Genomic DNA, 22846 nt, shown 5'->3' with positions numbered 1-22846 from the left:
CACAGATCTTACATCTTAGAAAGCAGAAGTCTTAGATTGACAGATTTGAGCAACAATGTCTTGGGTTGGATGCACAGGTTGGACCTCAGGAGCTCCAGTGTTTCCTCTCTTCTGTTCAAAGTCTTCCTGTCTCCTCCAGCAAGGGGCATGCTTAGCTTCTGGTGTGATGTGTTGCTTGGGTTTTAATGCTGGAAGGAGAGATATGGGCTTAACGGGGGCTTCAGTGTCATGGTCATTCCTCTCTCCCTGCCCCACATTAGGATGTTTAACTGGGTGGTGAAAGTGGTCCCTCAACCCCCACAGCCTGCTGGGAAACTGGAAGGGGAAGAACCAGTTGATGCCCTGCTCCCACCTGCAGTAAGTGCCCACTCTCTGTGTGAGTGTGTGTGTTCTGCTCCTGGGACCAACAGCTGCTCCCTATAGGCTTCAGTCTTGCAGCTTCTCCAGGCTTTTAGGTACATGGAGCTCAGGGTCACCTGCTTTAGCTCAGCATCAATAATGATCTCATTAAAGGATTGATATTCAACAAAAACAATGAGCATTTTGGCTGTTCTGAAACATTCCTGTCTGATATTTACAAATACGATATTTTTATATATATATATATATATATATGGCAATTCTACAGATAGTGAGATGGGATATTTTTCAAGCTTTAACTTGACCTATAAACTTGATAATAGGCTGATATTAGGTTACATGTACTGTAGTTTATTTTGTGTATCATCTCATGATTTTCCCCTCTTTTTCTAAACAATGAACAGAAACTCATAGATGAAGCCAGCAGTGATGGTGAGTGTTTTAACCACACTGATAGTTGCTAGCATTAGCATGTGGCACTAGCTCATTAGCTATTAGCTTTTGACCTCCAGGGGAACAGCAGCATCCATCTCGGGTGGACTGAGAGGTGCACTGAGGACAGTCACCACCGGGATATAAACAAAGAGTTTTAAGGTTACACCGAGAGGCTCAAACAGCCATTAACATGGGTCAGAAAGGATAAAGGTGGTCCTAGATCCCACAATGCATTTGAATGAGGACAAACTGCTTGATTAGGTGATGTTAGCATTGTCCTCCTTGTGATGCCTGTGTCACAGCAATGGAGTCCTGTCTCAGCAGCTCTAGTTTCCATTCAGATGGGTTATCAAGGTTTCTTGGGTGAAAACCTTCCACTCACAGACCCTCTTACTGTCCGCGGTTACCACAATAATACAAACATGAATATTTTTTGTTATCGTCAATTCCCCTAGTTAAACTCGATCAAATAGTAATCACATTTCTAATTTCTACTTGAGAATTGGACTAGTTCCACAGTTAAATGCACAGTACCTTGAACATGGGGTGCAGAACGAACTGCTTGACCAGTTCAGATGAGCATTTTGTTGTGCCCCAGTATGTGGTTCTGCTTTCTGAGTTGGTCCTTTTATGGACTGTGTTGACAGCTCCCAAGAGCAAAGCCAAGGAAAGGGAGGAGATCTCGGAGGAGAACAGGTAAGCCTTTAAACAGGTATGTGTGTGCATGTGTGTGTCTGTGCTTGGATGGCAGCAGCAGGATCAGAAGAATCAACTGATCTCTTGCTGGTGTGAGGCCAAACAGAAACTAAACCGAAAAACTACTGAAGCACCTTATCATCTCCTTTAACAAAATTTCTTGCCCCCCCCGTTATCGTTCCCTCTCCTCCCTGTGTCCATCTTCTGGGTCCACAGCATGCAGAGTGGCATGCTCACCTGGATCTCACATGGATTCGTCAGTGCCCTGCCTCAGCCAGCAGGAACTCCAGGATTGGTCAGGGCCATGTCCAACGCCAAGGTCTCAGTCCTTGAGAACATTCTCACAATATTTCTCTAATGTTTTCAGTCACTTGTAGACCTGCTCAGTGCTTCATTATAAACCTGTAAACCAAATTAAACATGGAGCCATGCCATAAAAAACCTAACTGGTCAGGAAGGTGAGCACTCATGAGCACGGAGTTCAGAGGAAAGCAGAAACACACATTTGTGCTCGGTGGTCTTCACATCTAGCTGTGCTTGCTTCTGAACCCATGATGTCCTCTTTTTCTACACCCTGCCCACTCGTCAGGAAGAGACAGCCATGGAGACCAGGTACAGCTCAGTCTAATGATGCTTGACTCCAGTCTGGAAGAGGCAGGTTCAGGGGTCAGACACAGCTGTGTGATCATACTATCTCTGCTCATGGGACTTTGACCATATTCCTCTTAGACGGCTGTGAAGGTTGAGGTTCAGAGTGATGAGAGGCTGCAGGGCAGAACAGGCCAGGGGTATGTTTGACAGTCGACTAATGTGTGTTGTATTCTCTTTGGTCTCCTACGGTGGACAGCAGTAAATCTGGGGAACAGTGAGTAGACTGCCTGTTCTCCTTGACTCCACCGCCATCCCACAACTCCCACCCCTCCCGCTGCAGCTATGCAGAATAACTCTCCCTGACTTGTAGATGGGTGACTACAGATTACCTCATACATAAGACCTCATGACCTCCATTGCACTGGGATGGTCCTGTTTCCTCTGCACATCTAAAGTGCGCCCTCTGCTGAGAGTGACAAGACTCAGCACCTCCCACAATACACTGAACAGAGGACTCTTTCTCCTGTCAGCTTGCAGAAGCTTTGCTGCTAAAATACACACACACACACACATTTTCAGAACCGCTTGTCCCTTACGGGGTCACGGGGAACCGGAGCCTACCCGGCAACACAGGGCGTAAGGCCGGAGGGGGAAGGGGACGCACCCAGGACGGGACGCCAGTCCGTCACAAGGCACCCCAAGCGGGACTCAAACCCCAGACCCACCGGGGAGTAGGACTGCGGTCCAACCCACTGCGCCACCGCACCCCCCTGCTGCTAAAATATTGTGGAATAATTTAGATTGTGGACATTAGATAATAATCTAACCTGCTAAAATATTGTGGAATAATTTAGATTGTGGACATTAGATAATAATCTAACCTGGCCAAATTAAGAACAAAGGGTAAAATGGCTTGGTTCTGGAATCCTGTCACTGCGATCTTCCTTTGCTGAGTGTTAACTTGCACCTGCAAAAGGGTAATGAGAATGATAGCTAGGCCACTAGGCTAGGATGTACTGTACATTGTTTAACTACATACAAGAAACATTTCTTTACACTTGAAAGCAGCATTTATTTTCCCGCTGTGCTTGTCTCCTGGGGCTGGGCGTACCCTTCTGCACTTTCTACCCTGTTCATGTACTGAAGCTTAAGTCCTGTCCTTCTTGAAACCACTTCACTCTGTGTTCATACTTCTACCTTTTTCTACAGGCAGGGAGTGATCGGCTGGATTGTTCAGGGCCTGGGTAAGGTTATGCCCCAGCCTGATGACAAATACCAGCAGGGGTCGGAGCCTGAGGAGACAACGGAGGTGAGAAAGGACACACAAAAGCACTAAAGAAAGGATAGTGGTCAGATCTGCTTGAACCTGTAGCAGTCTGTAACAGGAGGGTGCAATAAGTCACCTACCAGCACTTTGAAACAGGCAGGTGGAGACAATGATTTGTGGCCTTCGTGTGGAACAATGGTGTCATGGTTGGAGCAGTTGCCTTTGGCTCCAGAGGTTGGTGGTTTGATCCCCATCTTTGGTGGTGGTGCTTGTCCTGTAATTGCTCCTGTAGCTTCACCTGGCTCTTAGCCTGGATGATTAGTTGCACCCCTGTAATGGACTGGAATCCATCCCGACCCTGCTTGGTGCAATTGGTTGGTTGTGTGGAACACTGGGCTGGGTCTCTTAGCACCCATGTGATGGGTCCTTTTCTCATCATTTTTCTTTTCTCAGTCAGTAAAATTGTCACTTTGGAAAAAGTGATGCTGATTAAATGGAGTAAATATACACATCTTATATCCTTCTTGTTCTCTCCAAGGTTCATGAGGTTGAGGAACTTCCAGGTAAATTTCCATTTGGCCTTTTTCTTATCTTAAAAATTTGGTCTGTGGTTTGATAGTCTCATCACATTTGCTTTCAGTTTTGCTTTGCATATGAACATATCTGCATATCACTCAGAGGTCCTGGGTGTATAATTAGTGTGTTTTGGCTGTAAATAATGTGTGGATTGACTTCCCCAGACGTGGAGCCCCTCCCACACATCTCGGTCCTGGAGGTGCTGTCTGAGGAGGAGGTCACAGAGGTTGACTGCCAGAGCCAGTCCTTACCACCCAGGTCTGGACACCTTCCTCTTAACTACACACACCACTCTTACCCAACACTGGGCAACCCCGCAGTGTGTATTTGTTTGTGTTGACCCCCATGAATACTGTGTGTGGCCTCAACCCTGCAGAATGATGGACTGGATAAAGCAGAGCTTTGAGAAGATGGTGCCCCAGCCGACGGACCTGCACTCCTCAGTCAGTATGGAGGAACCGCTAAAGAAGGAGACCTCAACCTGCGACTCGGGTAGCCCCAGAGCCCTAATAGGCCTCAGGATGATCCTGGATGTTGCCTTGATTGCTAGTGCTGACAGTAGCCTTAGTTTTCTGCACGTGGCTGTTGGTCTCTTGCTCCTTCACTGCACACATCTCAGACATTGATGTTTTGCAGCGATTACAGTAGCTGGAGTAAGTGTAGTTTTTGGAAGGTGTTATAAAATAACCTTGTACTCTGTGGGGGTGTCTGATCGCTCCCTCTGCCTGTCATTCCCCTAGTTGTCTCCCCCCCATCTGTGGGACAAAGTGCAGCTGAAGCAGAGACCAAAGGAAGAAAGTGAGTCTACAGACCAATGGCGCCACTCATTGACCAAACGTGGGCACTGCGGGAACACATACAGGCTAATAGCTCACAACTCAGTGATGTCCTAGCAGAACAACAGAGTTCTCACACACACAATGTTTCTGTATGACCTAACTGTCACACATCTCTCTGCTCCTCCCGCCAGTATGGTGGGCTGGATCTTTCAGGGTCTGGGCCGCATGATGCCACAACCTGTCCTGAAACCCAAGGAGGGCTCAGAGGTAATTGCAGCCTTAGTGCCTCTCACTCTATTAGTTCAGGAGCTGAAACCCTGACACAGTCTGTGATCAAAGAAATTTACCAAGTGACCAAGTGACCAAGTCAAAACCTTCAGGCTAAAGAGAAATTGATGATTCTCATTCAAGCAGGGCCATAATGTCTACCGATGGAATCTGCCAAGGAAATTGAACCTTTGTGAAGTAAAGGCTGGTTATTGTATTTATGTATGATTATAGCTCATTCATCTTTGCTCATGTAAGTTAAGATCCATTAGTGGACACCTGACACTTGAGACACAGACTTCACATCTCTTCTGTTATCAGCATCTTCAGTACAATGCTAACATTAGTACTGATGTGCACATGGGTCATATAAAATAACATTAGTAACAGTGGTGCCTGTGCTGTAACACTGTAATGACTGTTCATTTCAATTCAATTCAATTTATTTTTATACAGGACTCTTCTCACGCAGTGACACGGAGCGCTTGAGCACAGGCATAAGGCAAATAAACAAATATATCAGAGCAAAGACACAAAAAAGACAGTTGACTACAGACTAGCATAATACAAATGCTTTTATAAAGCTATAAGTATGTGTAACAGACGGGACTCCAGAGACTGCAGATGCGGTGCTCGTCTGTTTTATTTGTGGTTCCCCTGTCACGGGGAAGAAAGGGGAGGAAAAGGGGGAACGGGGAACAGGTATGACGGGCTTCTCTGGGGTCGTTCAGGACAGGGGCCGCGGGGCCGGTCACTGCGGCACCATCCGCGTACTCGTGCTCGTGCTTGTGCTCGTGTGTGTGCTCTCCTCCTCCGTCTCGCTCTCTCTCACTGTTAGAGACAGGAGAAGAAATAGGGTGCTTGATTAGCCTCAGCTGTGGCGACTTCGTCCCCATCTCTACCCCTTTCCTTGGCAGCCTCGGCGTGCCACAGTATGCCTACTGGTCATGGAGGAAAGGAACAAAAAACTCCCAACTGAAAGTCGAGAGAGAAAAAAACTGCTGGGGGTCTAAGTGCCAGTGGCTGCCCACCCCTCCAGGGCATTCTAGATTAAATAAGACTTCTAAGTCAGTTTGCAGGTAATAATGGCATTGTTGCTGAATGGCAGCTTGATTTCCCAGTTCAGCACGGTATGTCTTGTCCATCATGGTGGTTGCTCATTATCTTCAGTCAGCATAAGGTGCTTCTGTAATGGCCAGCCAGCCTTCCCAGGTCTTATTGTAAGGAACAATGCTCAGCAAGAAGAAATTGTTAGTAGTTTATATTACTGTTATATTTGTATTTGTCTGCAGGACTCTGGTGCAGCTGCTAAAAGTGGTGAGTTAAACACTTCATATTTTGTACCAATAACGCTTTCATTGTTGCGGGTAAAAGATATATATCCCATTTGTAACATAAATGGGTTATGCTCATTTAAGGAATCCTGCATGGAGGTGCTAATGCATGAAATGTGAAGGTCAGTATTTCCTGCATTAGGCCCAGATATCACAGTTGTTTTTTTATTGTCTTAAAACATAACATTTGGTGGTGCTGACAGTGAAGCGCATTTACTATATGTGAAAATGTAGTTTAGTGTAATGTATATTAAACTGTAGTACAATGTAATGTAGTAAATGTGTAATCACATTGTTGCATCCAGGTGTCGAGTCTCAGTTTCAACTCTTACTGTTGCTCTTGAGGCTCCAAGCTGATCTACAGATCCTGTTTATGTCTCCTCCTACAGGGTGTGTCCAGCAGGACCCTGCAGAGATGATTCTGGAGGAAGTGGATTCAGACTGGGAGAACGAGAAGCAGGAGCAGGGGAACATGTCAGTGACACTGCAGGAAAGGTGAGGAGGATGATGCACTTGTTTGCTTTTACACCTGCCATAACTCTGTACAAGTTCCTGAATAAATAAGGCTCTGTGTATTTGTGCATATGCAATTCTTGGGATCTCTGGCTGTTCCAGTGCTGCCCCCTACTGGCCCCTCTCTGCTCTGGTTCTCCTCAGACTCCAGGAGGAGCAGCTGGAGGCAGCACGACTGGAGGAGGAGATGGCAAGGCAGGCAGCGGAGCAAGCGGCGCTGCTGCTGCAGGAGGAGCAGGAGGTGGCCCGAGCCCTGGAGCAGACCCAAAGTGGAGAGTGAGTCACTCAGTACCTCCCAGTACCTTGCCTTCTTTAGTGTGCTGTCAGTGGAGGAGGTGCCTCAGGGGCTGGACAGCCCATTTCTTTCATTCCGATGGTTGTGTTAAAGGTGGATCACAGGCCACTGATTGACCACACTCCACTGGTGCAGGAAAAAAACCCACAAAGATGTGTTCACACAACTAGGCCTCTACATATCCCCTGGCGGAGATGCAGATGAAATCCACTTCCTTTACAAGGAGATCACTGGGCCTCAACATCTAACACAGTTAGATGTAGTCTGGCCTCTGAATTTCAAAGTGGACTTTCAGCTTGGGTGTTCGGGGTCAGATGCTGAAGACATGCTTTCTGTGTTATCCAACAGACTACAGACAATTCGGGAGGAGAATGAGGAGGAGGTGAACACAGTATCAGAGTAAGTCTGTCTTGCCAAAAATGGAATGTGGTCTCTAACTGGACCAAAAGTTGCTCTGACACTGGGGTGTCCTGGGAGATGTCTGTGTGGCTAGGAAGCAGCAGGAAGTGGCTATATGTCTGTGTATATTCGTCTGACACAACTCTTTCCCACGCCACCCTCTCCCTTCAGGTGCCTGGTGGATGTGTGCCCAGTGGAGACCATTCGCCCGGCAGACATCACTCATCCAGTGGAGGTCACTTGTCCTTCAGAGGACCTGCCCTCCTCTGTCTCCTCTGAGGCTGAGTTGGCAGATTGCCCAGAGGAGTCGGTTCGGTCTCCATCTCCAGTGTTCAGTGAAGCAGCATCAGCCAGGAAGAGGGACTCACTTGCCCCCGGGGCTCCTGAAACAGGGACCCCCCCAGTGACGTGCCAGCCCGATCCTGTCAACAGGCGGTCTCCTTCCCCAGCTGCCACTCAGGTAACACAGAGCTGCAGCAGGGCATCATGAAAACATGGTGTGATGAATGCAGTGCTGGTCTTTTATGGGCTGTTTCTTTGGGACCCTCAGGAGGATGAGACAGCTGAGGACGGGTGTGGAGGTGAGCATGTCAACGACCTGGGTTAGGACACCTGGGAGGTTAAAGGGTGCACAGCAAACAGGCCATCTGGAGAGGTTTCTCAGCACAAAGCCCAACCCTGCCACAGTGTGCCTGCGTGTGTTTCCATTGTGTTTGCATGGAGTGCTTTGGCTTTTTCAACTGCGGTGACTATGACAGTGTTGCGTGACTGCGCTGCGGTCTCTGCCTACAGTCCCCAGCAGCTGCACGGCAGTAAAGAGTTGCTTCATGGGGCTGCCTCACGTATCCGAGTCTATGGAGCGAGTCAGCCAGCTGCTGCGGGAGAATTCCATCACACCACTCAAGCTGCCCACGCAGATGCCCCAACAGCTGCCCCCCCAGCTTTCCAAATTACCCCAGCTTGCCCAGCAGTACTACCTCAATGTCCTGAACCACATCAACAGCCTCAAGCCCCAACAAAGTGCCTAAGCAGCAAACCTCAAACTTGGAGCTAGAACCACTAGGGCCCTTTCTACCACTGCCTACTCCCTTTCCTTCCTGCAGTCCCATGGAGTTCCCCAGTAACCCAGCATCCTCAGCTACCCCTATTTGTACCCCATTAGCCTGTCAAGAAGCCAGTAAGGCCTTACACAGCCCACCTTCCACCTCTGTGGGTTGCCCTGAATCCACTCAGCCTTCCACAGGACCGTCAGGTGACGAGTCTGTTCCTGTGGCCTGGTTTTCCAGGCCCATTCCTGCTGTGCTGTGCTGTGCTGTGTTGTGCATGTTGTGTTAGAATGTTCTCAGACATTTGTCATATTGTTTCACCTACACACTCGCTTCTCATTGTACGAACACAAATGAAATATGAAGTCTTATTTGTAACTCAATTTGTTCATTGTACTCCAAAGTTACTCTTACCATTGTCACAACAAATAAAGCACAGAATAAATACAAAATATCTTGAATCATTTAGAATTTAAATTCTGTAAAACTGTAATTCAGATATAGCTATATTAAGAAAAAAAATCAGCTGTTGTTTGGGTACACTTTACTGCCATCTCAACAGGGAGTGTAAATACAGTTTACTTCTGAAGAAAGTATAATTTTGAAATTTAGACTAGTGAAGTAAATAGCATATAAATAAAGACTTTGTGTCTTTGAAAATCCATCCATCCATCGTCAAGAGCCGCTTGTCCCGAGCAGGACCCTTACCCGGCAACACAGGGCACAAGGGGGAAGGGGGGAAAGGACACGCCCTGGGCAGGGTGCAGGGCCAAGGGGACACACCCAGGGCAGGACCAAGGCCTGCCAGTCTGTTGCAGGACACCCCAGGCAGGGCTTAAACCCCAGACCCGCTGCACAACAGGCACTGGCTGAACCCATCACGCCACCATACCCCCCATCTTTGAAAATGCATTTCTCAATTATTTGTGATGTGAGGAGCCAGTGTATATTTGAAATCACTATTTTTTTTTGCAGTTACAGAAAATTGATATATACTGTATGTAATTAGTGCACCCTTTAATAGCAGTTGTAGATTTACATTTATTTATTTAGTTCATGTTTTTCTCCAAAGCAACTTTACAATATTAAGGTTACAATTACTTGCCCATTTATACAGCACGGTAATTTTACTGAAGCAATTAAGGGTAAGTACCTTGCTTAAAGATACTACAGGTGGAGGTGGGGATTGTACCTGTGACCTTTGGATGCAAAGGCAGCAGCTCCAACCACTACATTACCAACTATCCCCATTTAACTTCTTTGCTGTATTAATACACATTATTACATTTATTCATTTGGGTGACCCATTTCTCCAAAGAAACTTAAAGCGTTAATCTATTTACAATTTTTTACCCATTTATACAGCCAGGTAATATTTTACCAGGGCAATTTTTTTCCAGTAAGTACCTTGCTCAAGGGTAACTGGAGGCAAGATTTGAACCTGTAACTTTTGGGTCCAAAGGCAGCAGCTTCACTTATTATGCTATCAGCTGTCCCCTAGCACCAATTCTTCAGAGATTTACAGTCATGTCTGTAAATTTCAGGCTCCAGACTACAGTATCCATCTGTTACCATACCCCAAATTATCATCCCGCAGGACCAAGACCCCACTGCATCTAGGAGGTGAGCTGCGCTTTGTGTAGCCATAAAAACATATCTCCCCATTTTTACAAAATCTGTGTGTCTGGGAAGACAGATGTGGCACAACTAAGGCAGTGAAATTTCTGTTGTAGTCAGTGGCTTCACTGGCCTTGGCCACTCACTCTGGTGGTCCCAGTCTATGACAATCTGGACAGATACTTTGTCTTACCAGACTTCCTCTGCTCTGCTCAGCGAAAAGGTGCAACACCCAGGCGAAAACACTGAGAACAAAGACAAGGGCAACTTCCACCTCTCCGATTATGAGTAAGCCCTCACTATGCTTGCTCAGAAGTGATCAGTGTGCGATCAAAGCTAAACTGGGGTTTGTAGTGTAGTATTACTGTAAGGACTTTAAAAGGGAAATGATCATTCTAACTTTGGAACTAGTTATAATCACTGGGAGATGGTGTCTAAGGAAAAATTTAAACATTATCTGAAGCAACTGTCCCCAGGACAAGCTGTGGGTCTGAACAACTGAGGGTCTTGTGAGTTTCAACTTCTTCACAGAGTGATAGTTCGGCCAGCTTCAGCCCCCTGCCAACCCATCAGCATGGTGGACGAGCGGCTGTTGGAGCTGGCAAAGCTCTTCAAGGAGAGGACAGAGCGCATCAAGGATAGGCTGATTGACCCGGATGAATCAGATGATGAGAGTCCCACTTCCTGTAAGTTCTGACAGACTTCTCACAGACATTAAGGACTCTCACTCATCTTTCACCCCTATGATCTACACATGGCATATACAGGACTTACCACTATCCCACTCAAGCCCTTTCTTCTCCTCCTGTGACATTTGATCTGCAGCCCCTGCCAAGAAGGCAGATGCACCCCCACCACCTCCTCCACCTCCAGCAGCCGGAGAAGGGGCAGTTGCCCCTGAGCAGAAGGCAGATGAGTCCTCCTACAACCTGCTGGAGTGGCAAGTGAAAATGCAGTCATGGCTCAAGACAATCCTAGAGTACCGCTTTCCACAGAGTATTGACCCTTACACCGGTGAGACTCCCCTGCCTCTCCACTTGTTCTACTTACTGACTTGTTATGAATGTCTGATTGTATCAACAATGTATAAATGGAGATGTCCACTTGATATCGGAGAATATGGAAAGTCACTACACTTAGTACTGGGTGTGGTGTAGATGCGGTTTTAACTCTTGACCCATGTTCACTAAACTCTCTCTACAGATCTGATCTATGTCATATGGCTTTTCTTCGTCACCTTGGCCTGGAACTGGAATCTATGGCTAATCCCAGTGCGCTGGGCTTTCCCCTACCAGACACCTGACAACATTCACCTATGGCTGCTGGTCGACTACACGTGTGATGCCATCTATCTGCTGGACATCCTGGTCTTCCAGCCCCGCCTGCAGTTTGTCAGGGGAGGAGATATTGTGGTGGGTTATCGTGGATCAGCTGCCATGGCAACATAAAGGCAGTACATGTCACAAAGCGATGCATGTGAACAGACATAAAATAATAGTGTTTGTTGTTATTCTAGTGTGACAGAAAAGACATGAGAGAAAACTATATGCAGACAGAGCGCTTCAAGGTAACAGCATTTTAAATACTAGTAAACTTTTGTTATCAGGCCTGCCTCTTACATTCCACACTGCAGGAGTGTTCAATGCTTCTTTTCATGTATAAATATCATTTGCTTTCAATTTAGATGGACATCCTGTCTCTAGTTCCACTGGAGGTGTTTTACTTCAAAACAGGAGTCAACTCCCTGCTCCGCTTCCCTCGACTTCTGAAGGTGTATTGGTGACACTCTTGTTCTTTTGTGAATCTACTGAATTGTGAGCAGAGTTTTCCTCAGCAAATGACCAGTCCAGTCACTCTGTCCATAGTTGAACAAATGTCATTTCCACTTTCCACAGTACATGGCTTTCTTTGAGTTCAATGATCGCCTGGAGGCTGTCCTCAGCAAAGCCTATATCTACAGGTACATTTATTCATTTACATTTATTCATTTAGCAGATGCTTTTGTCCAAAACAATGTACATCTCAACAAAAGTACAATTTATGCATCACATTAAAAGAAGGAGACATAGCTGCAGACATGAAAGTCTCAAGCAAACCTAGTTTGTTACCTACCACTTGCTGCACCGAGGTTCATCTTTCAGGTCAGATTTGTGCTGAAGAAATATTACAGAGACAAATTTCCTTCCTATTAGTTTAATTAAATATAAATTATTACAAGACATCAATAGTTACAAATAAACATAAATGAATAAGTAATTAGACATCATTGCTTGTAGTGTACTCTGACTGCAGACATTCACAGTTCTGGCAGAGGTAGGACCATGACACTGAAGCAGTCCTGATTTGAACCACTATGTTCTCTGCTTCTCTGTTTCTTCTCTCTTCATTCCCCACGGTGAATATATTAGGGTCATTCTGACCACAACATACCTGCTGTACTCATTGCACATTAATGCCTGCCTCTTCTACTGGGGCTCTGACTACGAAGGTCTTGGCTCCACCAAGTGGGTCTACAATGGACTCGGTAATAGGTGTGTAAACCTTCGGTTGGAGTCCTTTTCCTATTTCTCTGAGTGACTCAGGATTAACATGGATGTGCTTTCTGCTCATCTATAGTTTCTGACTGTTTAATTTCTGACTTCTGCTGTCATCCAGTTATATTCGTTGTTACTACTTCGCCGTGAAGACGCTGATCACTATTGGAGGCCTTCCAGACCCTACTACTCTCTTTGAGATAGTCTTTCAGCTTGTCAACTATTTTGTGGGAGTCTTTGCCTTCTCCATCATGATTGGACAGGTTTGCAACTCTCAGTAGATTGTAGATGATATTTATAGTTGACCATCCTTCCATCCCTCCAAGTCTCCATTTGTCCTTCTGCCCTGTTTCAGATGAGAGATGTGGTGGGTGCTGCCACAGCAGGACAGACCTACTACCGGGCTTGCATGGATAATACCATCAAGTACATGTCCTCCTACCGCATCCCAAACCATGTCCAGAACCGGGTCAAAACCTGGTATGACTACACCTGGCAGTCTCAGGGCATGCTGGGTAAGGAAAGCATGTGAAGGTGTGTGTGATGTCAATGGGTCCATGACCAAAGGCTAATGAACAAGTCAACCACCTTGCTCTCTCACCATGTCAGATGAGCAGGAGTTGTTAGTTCAGCTTCCAGACAAGATGAGGCTGGACATCGCTGTAGATGTCAATTATGCCATTGTCAGCAAGGTGGCACTCTTCCAGGTAAGATAAACAACAACAGCACCCCCAAGGTCAGTGGGTCATCAGTTCAGCATCAGTTGTTATGGTTATGATAGAGGATCCTTTCAGAATAGATTTGATAGGATTACTCCCATTCAGGCAAAGGCAGTCATTAAAGTCCACTGCCTTTTATTCACTTTCAACTATCCCTCTTTTTCCTGTGTTTTCTTCTTACTTTTGCTCTTGCCTTTCAACAGGGTTGTGACCGACAAATGATCTTCGACATGCTGAAGAGGCTCAAGTCTGTGGTTTACCTCCCAGGAGACTTTGTCTGTAAAAAGGTGGGCAAGTGTGCTATGGAGATCTTCCTGCTTCTGCATTTTTGGTCGATGTATACATTGATCTATGTCCCTATGACCATTAACATGTACACTGACTTGTGTCTCCCAAAGTACCTGTTAACCTCAACTTTCATTATCCTGCTACCATGGTTTTCTGAGCTCCAGCCAAAGCCAACCCTTTGGGCCAACTATCTATCTGGGCCCAGGTCTATAAATTAGTCACTCACTCTTTTTAAGCAATCTTTATTCTCATAAACATTTTGATTGGTTTTAATTAGTGGATGATGTGACAATAGGCACACTGGAAAGTTCTTGAAGGCCGACAGTAGAAGACACCAAATGAGGATAATGCTCTGCCCCATTGCATGATGTCACTCAGCATAATCCCTCCTTTCCTGGCAGGAACTCAAGCTTTGCCCCCTCCTGTTTTGCAGGGCGAAATTGGGCGTGAGATGTACATCATTAAGGCGGGGGAAGTCCAGGTGTTAGGTGGTCCTGATGGAAAGACCGTCTTTGTGACCTTAAGAGCAGGCTCTGTATTTGGAGAAATTAGGTGAATCATCTTTTCTCTTGTAGTTCTTAGCTCCACATAATAGAAGGAAATTGTCTGTTGTTGCAAAATTGAAAGATAAGATTTTTGCCATTTTCATACATCAGATACATTGATATGGAATAATTTAGTCATAGTAATGCATTATTTTATGTCACATTTTTATGTCTTCATGCAAAGCTGCTTTAATCTAATACACTGGATTTACACTAAACACCTTTACAGAAGTGGATTCAAACCAACAACCACTCTGGTCATACCATCACAAACCTCTGTTAGCACAGAAGTCTGTTCTTTGGGGTTTGGTGTGTGGGAAGACTTTTAACACATCGCCACTGTGTGCTCTCTGTGATCCTGGGTCATGGGGTTGGGGGCCTCTAGCTTGCTGGCAGTGGGTGGCGGGAACCGGCGGACGGCTAACGTGGCAGCACATGGCTTTGCCAACCTCTTCATCCTGGACAAGAAGGACCTGGCAGAGATTCTGGTGCACTACCCTGAGTCTCAGAAGCTGCTGCGCAAGAAAGCCAAGTAAGTAGAATATGAAAGATTTGAGACATGTGATCAAATCACATAGATCTCATCAGCTTTCTGTTTTGTGATTTGTTGCTGCTCACACATGCGGTTCAGATGCATAGTAAGCCATGCTTGAGGGGGAGAGTGCAACATGGCACATGGGTATGAAGTCAGGGAGAACTGTTAACATGCATAATCTCACAGCACTGAAGGAACAACAGAGGTGTGATTTCTCTCCCAGGAAAATGCTGACAAAAGACAAGAAGCCTGCAGGTGAAGAGGGCAAAGAGGCTGCTGAGGTGATTCCCCAACGACCAGAAACCCCTAAACTCTTCAAGGCAGCACTGGTGGTCACAGAGAAGTCTGGCATCAAGGGCACCTTCTCTGAGCTGAAGGAGAAGAGGCAGAGGTCCTTCCAGGAGGTATTAGTACAGAAAAATCATGGGGCTTTCAGAATGTACACATATAGTCATCATGGCTACACACAGAAATACTCAGACACCCACAAATATGCAGTTACACATGCCCATTAATTCACATCTATGCCTCAACAAAGCAATACATCCAAGGACACTAACACACACCTACAGACACACAAAAGCACAAGGACACACAGTTGTGCAGACAGTCAAATGCTAATCAATTGCAGTGTGTGTTCCGTGTCACATTGCTACATCTCTTTTCTCAGCGGCCTTCCCCGGGGCCTGTACCACCCCCCACTCCTGTGACAGAGAGGCCTGGTGGCATCCTATGGTCTGTTTGATGCCCTGTCAGTGTGGTAGCATCTCCATGGACATCCAAGAGCATCTCCATGAGGGTAGCAGAAAATGAGCACCCTGCAGGACAGCAAATGATGCCTTTTCGAGCAGCCAAGGAAAAGTGAGATCATATAGAAGCTGGAGGACACACTCCTGTCCAGATGCCCAGTAGATAGATTGCTCACACTGCAACACCCGCTTTTCATCTGTTACTGTCCTCAGCTCCACAGCCACCTTTAAATGAGAATGCAAACTCACCTTCTTCAAAGATACTGGATCATTTTTTCCACCAGTTTAAGGCCTGTTTGTGTCCCTAGCAACAGACACTCTGATGCAGTGACTCTAAGAATGCACTTGGAAACCAAACCACACTGATCATGTTGTAGCGTTTGCAGTCTGGTGACCTCATTGTGGTGACCTTGATGCAGTGTCTACAGTTTTCCACTGGATTTTGACCTGACATCCCCACATGCATTATATCCAAGTCTTTGCTTCTCCACTGTCTTTCTAATGCTGATGGATGCTGTTCATCCTTTAATTACACTTTGTGCTGAATCTCCAGTCCCAGCCCAGTCAGAGCAGACAGCAGACATACACTGTTCCCTCTTTGGCTCACTGTCATTTTGCCATCTGCAGTTTATCTCCACGTCTGCCATTTCACATCAAACCCTATGACCCCTCACTGAGTCTTTCTCAGTTTGTCTTATTCTCCACATATCAATCCTGAGTAATTTACCAAGTTGTCCTCATTGGACCTTAAGCTCCCGATGGGGACATCTTTTTGAGGGAATGTCTCTTACACGTGTCTGACAGGACTGGGACATAGGACCAGAGGCTCTGATTTGTTGTGTTGCAGCCTTTAATACAACTTGTTGTGGCTAAGCTTTATTGTAATAATAATAATACTAATAATGATAATAAGCTTCAGGTGTGCAGTGTTTCTGCTGGTCTAAGTGGCAAGTAAACGCTATGGATCTTTTTATAAGAAGGAGCAGTTGTATCAAATGCTGTAACCACTGCCCACTAATTGCCTTTTCTTTACCATTAGTTTTAACACTAACTGAATAGTAAGTGTAGTGATGTATTATGGGTAACTACATTTTGTATATATAATGTATTTACTAACATGTTTCATTAGGTTCTTTTTCTCAAACATTGGATCTTAGCCAGAACACATAATTCTTGCAACATTTGCTCAACATTAGCGTGACGTTAAGAGCAAATTTATGCTACATGTTATTTAGGAGGAAACAGGGAACCACCTGTCAATACTGAAATGCACCAGAGAACATAGACTTTACTGGTTTTGGGCAATGCTAAATGTCTGTGGGAAGCTAGCAGTATTTGTCATGACTTACTGTGGAGAAATTGGTTTCTTCATGTTTTCCAGAATTGGTCTATTCTCACTGATTATTTTTAACTTTAATACCTGATTTTCCATAGAAAATGTGGTCCCTAAATAAAAGTAATGATAATTTAACAAAAAAAGAAAACTGAGCTTCATTTTAAAGTGGAAGAGAGTAAAGTGCTTTGTCAAGATGATAGCGATGCTGGGGGATCCCCCATGAGGCGAAGCTGTGTTGCTCTGTCTTGTCTCAGGAAGCCTTCGTTTATTGCTGTCACATTAGTCTTGTGTTTTCTAAAGCAGGCAGCTAGACGCACAACAATAAAGAAAATTTTTAAAAACCTCTGAGAAACCCATACAAAGAAGCTTGAAGGAAAAAATGTTATTACTGTATATGTGAAGTTAATATCATTTTGAGTGTATTTTAAAAGTTAAACTTCTTATTGTACAAAAGGACATGTGTCCATAATGGCATGAACTTCCATGACATTGTGATGTTATTTCAGAAGCAGAAATGTTCAGAGACAGCTGCAGACATGCTGAGTAAAGGGAAGGAAAGTCAAGAACTGCTCCCATTGTTTGTGATATCCATACTCGCAGAAAAATGGCGGGAATTGAAACAATGCTGAGAAATATGGCTCGGGAAGAGGAAGCCCTGACTAATGCACGAAGAGTTCCCTCAAAGTTTTAACAAGATTGACCACAATGCTGAAACAAAGTAGCTAAATGTGTTTTCCTAGTGATATATTTGGTTTTTAAGACATTAAAAAAATGCAAAGAAGTTAACGTTCTGCTTGGGGCAATTTCCATATCCCCTAAGGATTCTGCCCTTTGAGTGTTGCAGTGAGTGCTGTTTTTGTGTAAATAAAATTAGTTGAACAAATATTTTATGGAGTTGTATCCATTAAGTCTTGAAACTGTATCAGAAATATGAAACATAACCATTCAAAAATTGTATTTTTTGGTTTTGGTTTTCTTTAGTATGACTAGTATGTCCAGTAGTACTGAGTCTTATTTTAATAAGATGCCAAACAGGCAGGCACGCTATAATAAACTTATCCAGTAACTGGACAGTAGAAACATGGTTTCAAAACAATAAATCTGTGTCTACTGTAGGGGGCATTTTAAATAACCAGCCTGAGGTGACAATATACTCAACACTACTTCGCTTCTGTAAACAACATAACACACACTATCATCAGAATTGTTGTGTAGTACAACATGCAACATATGTTGTGAGAAATTGTATACTTTATGAATGGTGTATTACAAAAAATACTGCACTAATGTACAGCAGCAATGCTTGCTGAGTGGACAAAACTTGCAGTTGAAATGCATTTTAAAATTATGCATAATGGAAAAGCAGTAATGTTGCAGCACATATTTTAAATACTTCAGGAATATTGTGAAATAATTCAACCTAAATTTCTAAACATTAAATCACACATGAGCTGCGAAAGCTGAACTGCAATGTACACATATACTGAACTAGTTTTATGTAAATAGAATGACATGTAATTACATGTAAATTCTATATTAAAAATACCCAACAACAGCAACACTTGTAAGATACCAGCAATGCAGAGTACCTGTGGTGTACTTGTATGCGCTTTTTTAATGTACAGACTGTAAATAAAGAACATTACTTCAGCAGATTATTACAAAATAATTTTTTTTCTCACGGATCAGGATGGATTACGAGACCACCAAAGATGTCTGGTTCCACACACTGTCCAAGTCGACAGGTAAAAATTTCTCCATTCATCACTTCTGGCAATTAAAATCTTTATTCAATAAATAAGTACTTAAAAAAGTGTAATGCCAAAATAAAATCTAAAATAAAACAATAAAATCAATAAAACTAACTAATATGAAGAATGTATAACAGGACCTTTAAAACACTAAATGACATACTCCAAGGCTTAAAACCATAAATAATTATATTTACATTATTTACATAGCAGACGTTTTTCTCCAAAGCAACTGCAAAAGGAACTTACCTGGTAACGCCACCGCTCAAGAGGGGTGGTCCCCTGACCTGTTCCTAAGGTGTCACTATACACCTTACCTACCATTCTTGAGTGTTTTCCTTTTCACAACACACCTCCCCTATTGACATTTTAGTAAAACAGGTGAATGGTACAGATACATATACACAATCAAAAAATTAATAAACACCCTGACAGTAAACTAACCTACACTAAAAATAAATAACAATGACAATAAATAAACACCATACACATAGCCATTTGCAAGTGACTACTTGAAAGTGAAATAAGTGCTATAAATTATAAAAAACAAAAAAAAATGTGCAATTAAATAAAGTGTGTTAAAAAGGACTAAAAACCCTACACCTAACATAAAACACATAACTCTCCACAAGACACAACACTTACATTCACCAAAAATAGGGGTTGTGGTATTTTGTAAGTGCCAAAGGACATATGTTACTTACCCAAGGATGGAGGATCTGCCACAAACCTATGGCGTTACAGACAAAAGAGGCCCTTCCACCTCTTTTTGGCTTCTAAGTAACCCCATTGCGTGACATCCTTCTCCATCCTAAATTTTAGGTCGGTCTCGATTTTGTGATACACATCCGGGACGCCAAGTCTACCCCTGTCTGGATCAGTTGGGTTCTTGCGTTCTGCCCAACTGACCCTGGCGGCACCATCTGAAAGAAAGTTGACCCCGAAACCTTGAGAGGACCATCGCACAGGGAAAAACCACTGATGCAGTCCTCTCTGTTTTTCCCGCTGCCAAAGAACTTAATAAAAGGCTTGCTGAGGTTCAGCGCCATGCCTGAGGCACGCTTGAACGCCTGAACCATGCTGAGCGTCCAGTCCAAGCACAGGAACAACGTAGTGTTGTCCGTGTACTGGGTCAGCTCCATTGCCTCACCGCCAACCCCCAGCAGGAACAGGCTGTCGATCGAGGGTGGGCACGAATGGCAGTCGCCAGCAGCTTGATGTAAAGAACACAAAGGAGCAGGGAGAGAAGACAGCCCTGCCTCACCCCACTTAGCTGAGGCACCCGCCCCCCAAGAGAGCCATAACTAAGTAACATAAGTGACATAAACATAAGTAACTCGGCTACCTACCTCAAGAAGTTAGGGTCAAAGGCCAATCTGCTCAGGGTGTTAAACAGGAATCAGTGATCCACTCGGTCAAACACCTTCTCCTGGTCCAGTTATCATTGTGATTCAACTTATACTCACATGACATCTAAAAATAATGCTAAATTTATATTTTCACTTTCTCCAGCATTTCTCTGTAATTAGTGAATTATGACCATTGTTGTCAAAGGAAGTGATTTTTTTTTTTTTAAATAACATAACTTATACAAGAAGACTCCTCAAGACACACTCCTCCGTGAACCGCCACCTTATCGTGGTGGAGGGGTTTGAGTGCCTGAATGAGTCCAGGAGCTATGTTGTCTGGGGCTACATGCCCCTGGTAGGGTCTCCCATGGCAGACAGGTCCTGGATGACAGACGAGACAAAGCGCGGTTCAAAAACCCCTTATGACAAAAAAATCAAGGCGTCCGTTTACCCCGCCCGGTATGGGGTCACCGGGGCCCCACCCTGGAGCCAGGCCTGGGGGGGGGGGCTCGCATGCGAGCGCCTGGTGGCCAGGTCTATGCCCACGGGGCCTGGCCGGGCTCAGCCCGAAGCCACAACGTGGAGCCGCTCTTCGGTGGGCTCACCACCTGCCGGAGAAACCATAAGGGGCCGGTGCGTTGTGATTTGGGCGGTGGTCGGGGCCGAGTGCCCGGCCGACCCAAACCTCGGGCGCCAACTCTGGTTTTTGGGACTTGGAATGTCACCTCACTGGCGGGGAAGGAGCCTGAGCTGGTGCGGGAAGTTGAGAGATACCGTCTAGATATAGTCGGGCTCACTTCCACTCACAGCTTGGGTTCTGGAACCACTCTACTCGATCGAGGGTGGACTCTCCACTATTCTGGCGTTGCCCAAGGTGAGAGGCGGCGGGCTGGTGTGGGCTTATTAATAGCCCCCCAGTTCAGCCGCCATGTGTTGGAGTCTACCCCGGTGAATGAGAGGGTCATCTCCCTACGCCTTCGGGTCAGGGAACGGTCTCTCACTGTCGTTTGTGCTTATGCGCCTAGCGGCAGTGTAGAGTACCCGGCCTTTTTAGAGTCTCTGGGGGGCGTGCTGGAAAGCGCTCCCACTGGGGACTCTGTCGTTCTACTGGGGGACTTTAACGCCCACGTGGGCAGCGACAGTGATACCTGGAGGGGCGTGATTGGGAGGAACGGCCTCCCTGATCTGAACCCAAGCGGTGAGTTGTTATTGGATTTCTGTGCTAGTCGCGGTTTATCCATAACGAACACCATGTTCATGCATAAGGGTGTCCACCAGTGCACTTGGCACCAGGACACCCTAGGTCGGAGGTCGATGATCGACTTTGTAGTCGTTTCTTCTGACCTTCGGCCATATGTCTTGGACACTCGGGTGAAGAGAGGGGCTGAGCTGTCAACTGATCACCACCTGGTGGTGAGTTGGATTCGATGGCGGGGGAAAAAGCTGGACAGACCTGGCAGGCCCAAACGCATAGTGAGGGTCTGTTGGGAACGTTTGGCGGAGGCCCCTGTCAGAGAGGTCTTCAACTCCCACCTCCGACAGAGCTTCAACCAGGTCCCGAGGGAGGTGGGGGACATTGAGTCTGAATGGACTATGTTCCGCTCCTCCATTGTCGGTGCGGCTGTTCGGAGCTGCGGCCATAAGGTCTCCGGTGCCTGTCGTGGCGGCAATCCCCGAACACGGTGGTGGACACCGGAAGTAAGGGATGCCGTCAAGCTGAAGAAGGAGTTCTATCGGGCCTGGCTGGCTCATGGGACTCCTGAAGCAGCTGACGGGTACCGACGGGCCAAACGGAGCGCGGCTCTGGCAGTCGCCGCGGCAAAAACTCGGGCTTGGGAGGAGTTCGGTGAGGCCATGGAGGAAGACTTTCGGTCGGCCTCAAAGAGATTCTGGCAAACCGTCCGGCGACTCAGAGGGGGGAAGCGGTGTTCCACGAACACTGTTTACAGTGGAAGTGGTGCGCTGCTGACCTCAGCTGAGGATGTTCTCGGGCGGTGGAAGGAGTACTTTGAGGATCTCCTCAATCCCTCCGACACGCCTTCCGTAGAGGAAGCTGAGGCTGGGGACTCGGAGGGGGACTCGTCCATTACCCTGGCTGAAGTTGCTGAGGTAGTCAAAAAACTCCTCGGTGGCAAGGCTCCGGGGGTGGATGAGATCCGCCCCGAGTTTCTCAAGTCTCTGGATGTTGTGGGGCTGTCTTGGCTGACACGCCTCTGCAGCATCGCGTGGAGTTCGGGAACGGTGCCTCTGGACTGGCAGACCGGGGTGGTGGTCCCTCTTTTTAAGAAGGGGGACCGGAGATTGTGTTCCAACTACAGGGGGATCACACTCCTTAGCCTCCCTGGGAAAGTCTATGCCAGGGTACTGGAAAGGAGAATCCGACCGATAGTCGAACCTCGGATTCAGGAGGAGCAATGCGGTTTTCGCCCTGGCCGTGGAACACTGGACCAGCTCTATACCCTCACTAGGGTGTTGGAGGGTTCGTGGGAGTTTGCCCAACCAGTCCATATGTGTTTTGTGGACCTGGAGAAGGCATTCGACCGTGTCCCTCGTGGCATCCTGTGGGGGGTGCTTCGGGATTATGGGGTTCGGGGCTCGTTGCTACGGGCTGTTCGTTCCCTGTATGACCGGAGCAGGAGCTTGGTTCGCATTGCCGGCAGTAAGTCAGACCTGTTCCCGGTGCATGTTGGACTCCGCCAGGGCTGCCCTTTGTCACCGATTCTGTTCATTATTTTTATGGACAGAATTTCTAGGCGCAGTCAGGGAACGGAGGGTGTCTGTTTTGGTGGCCGCGAGATCTCGTCTCTGCTTTTTGCGGACGATGTGGTCCTGTTGGCTTCATCAAGTCAAGACTTGCAGCGTGCA

The 22846-nt window shown here is 46.1% G+C and overlaps 1 pseudogene; it reads left to right on the top strand.

The window, feature by feature from the left end:
- Positions 1-261: 261 nt before the first annotated feature.
- LOC108937845 (cyclic nucleotide-gated cation channel beta-1-like) lies at positions 262-20038 on the top strand (annotated as a pseudogene).
- The last annotated feature ends 2808 nt before the right edge of the window (positions 20039-22846 follow it).

The sequence above is a fragment of the Scleropages formosus genome, chromosome 1 (genome assembly GCF_900964775.1).
Source record: "Scleropages formosus chromosome 1, fSclFor1.1, whole genome shotgun sequence".
Taxonomy (NCBI): domain Eukaryota; kingdom Metazoa; phylum Chordata; class Actinopteri; order Osteoglossiformes; family Osteoglossidae; genus Scleropages; species Scleropages formosus.
This window is presented reverse-complemented; position numbering and strand designations above follow the sequence as displayed.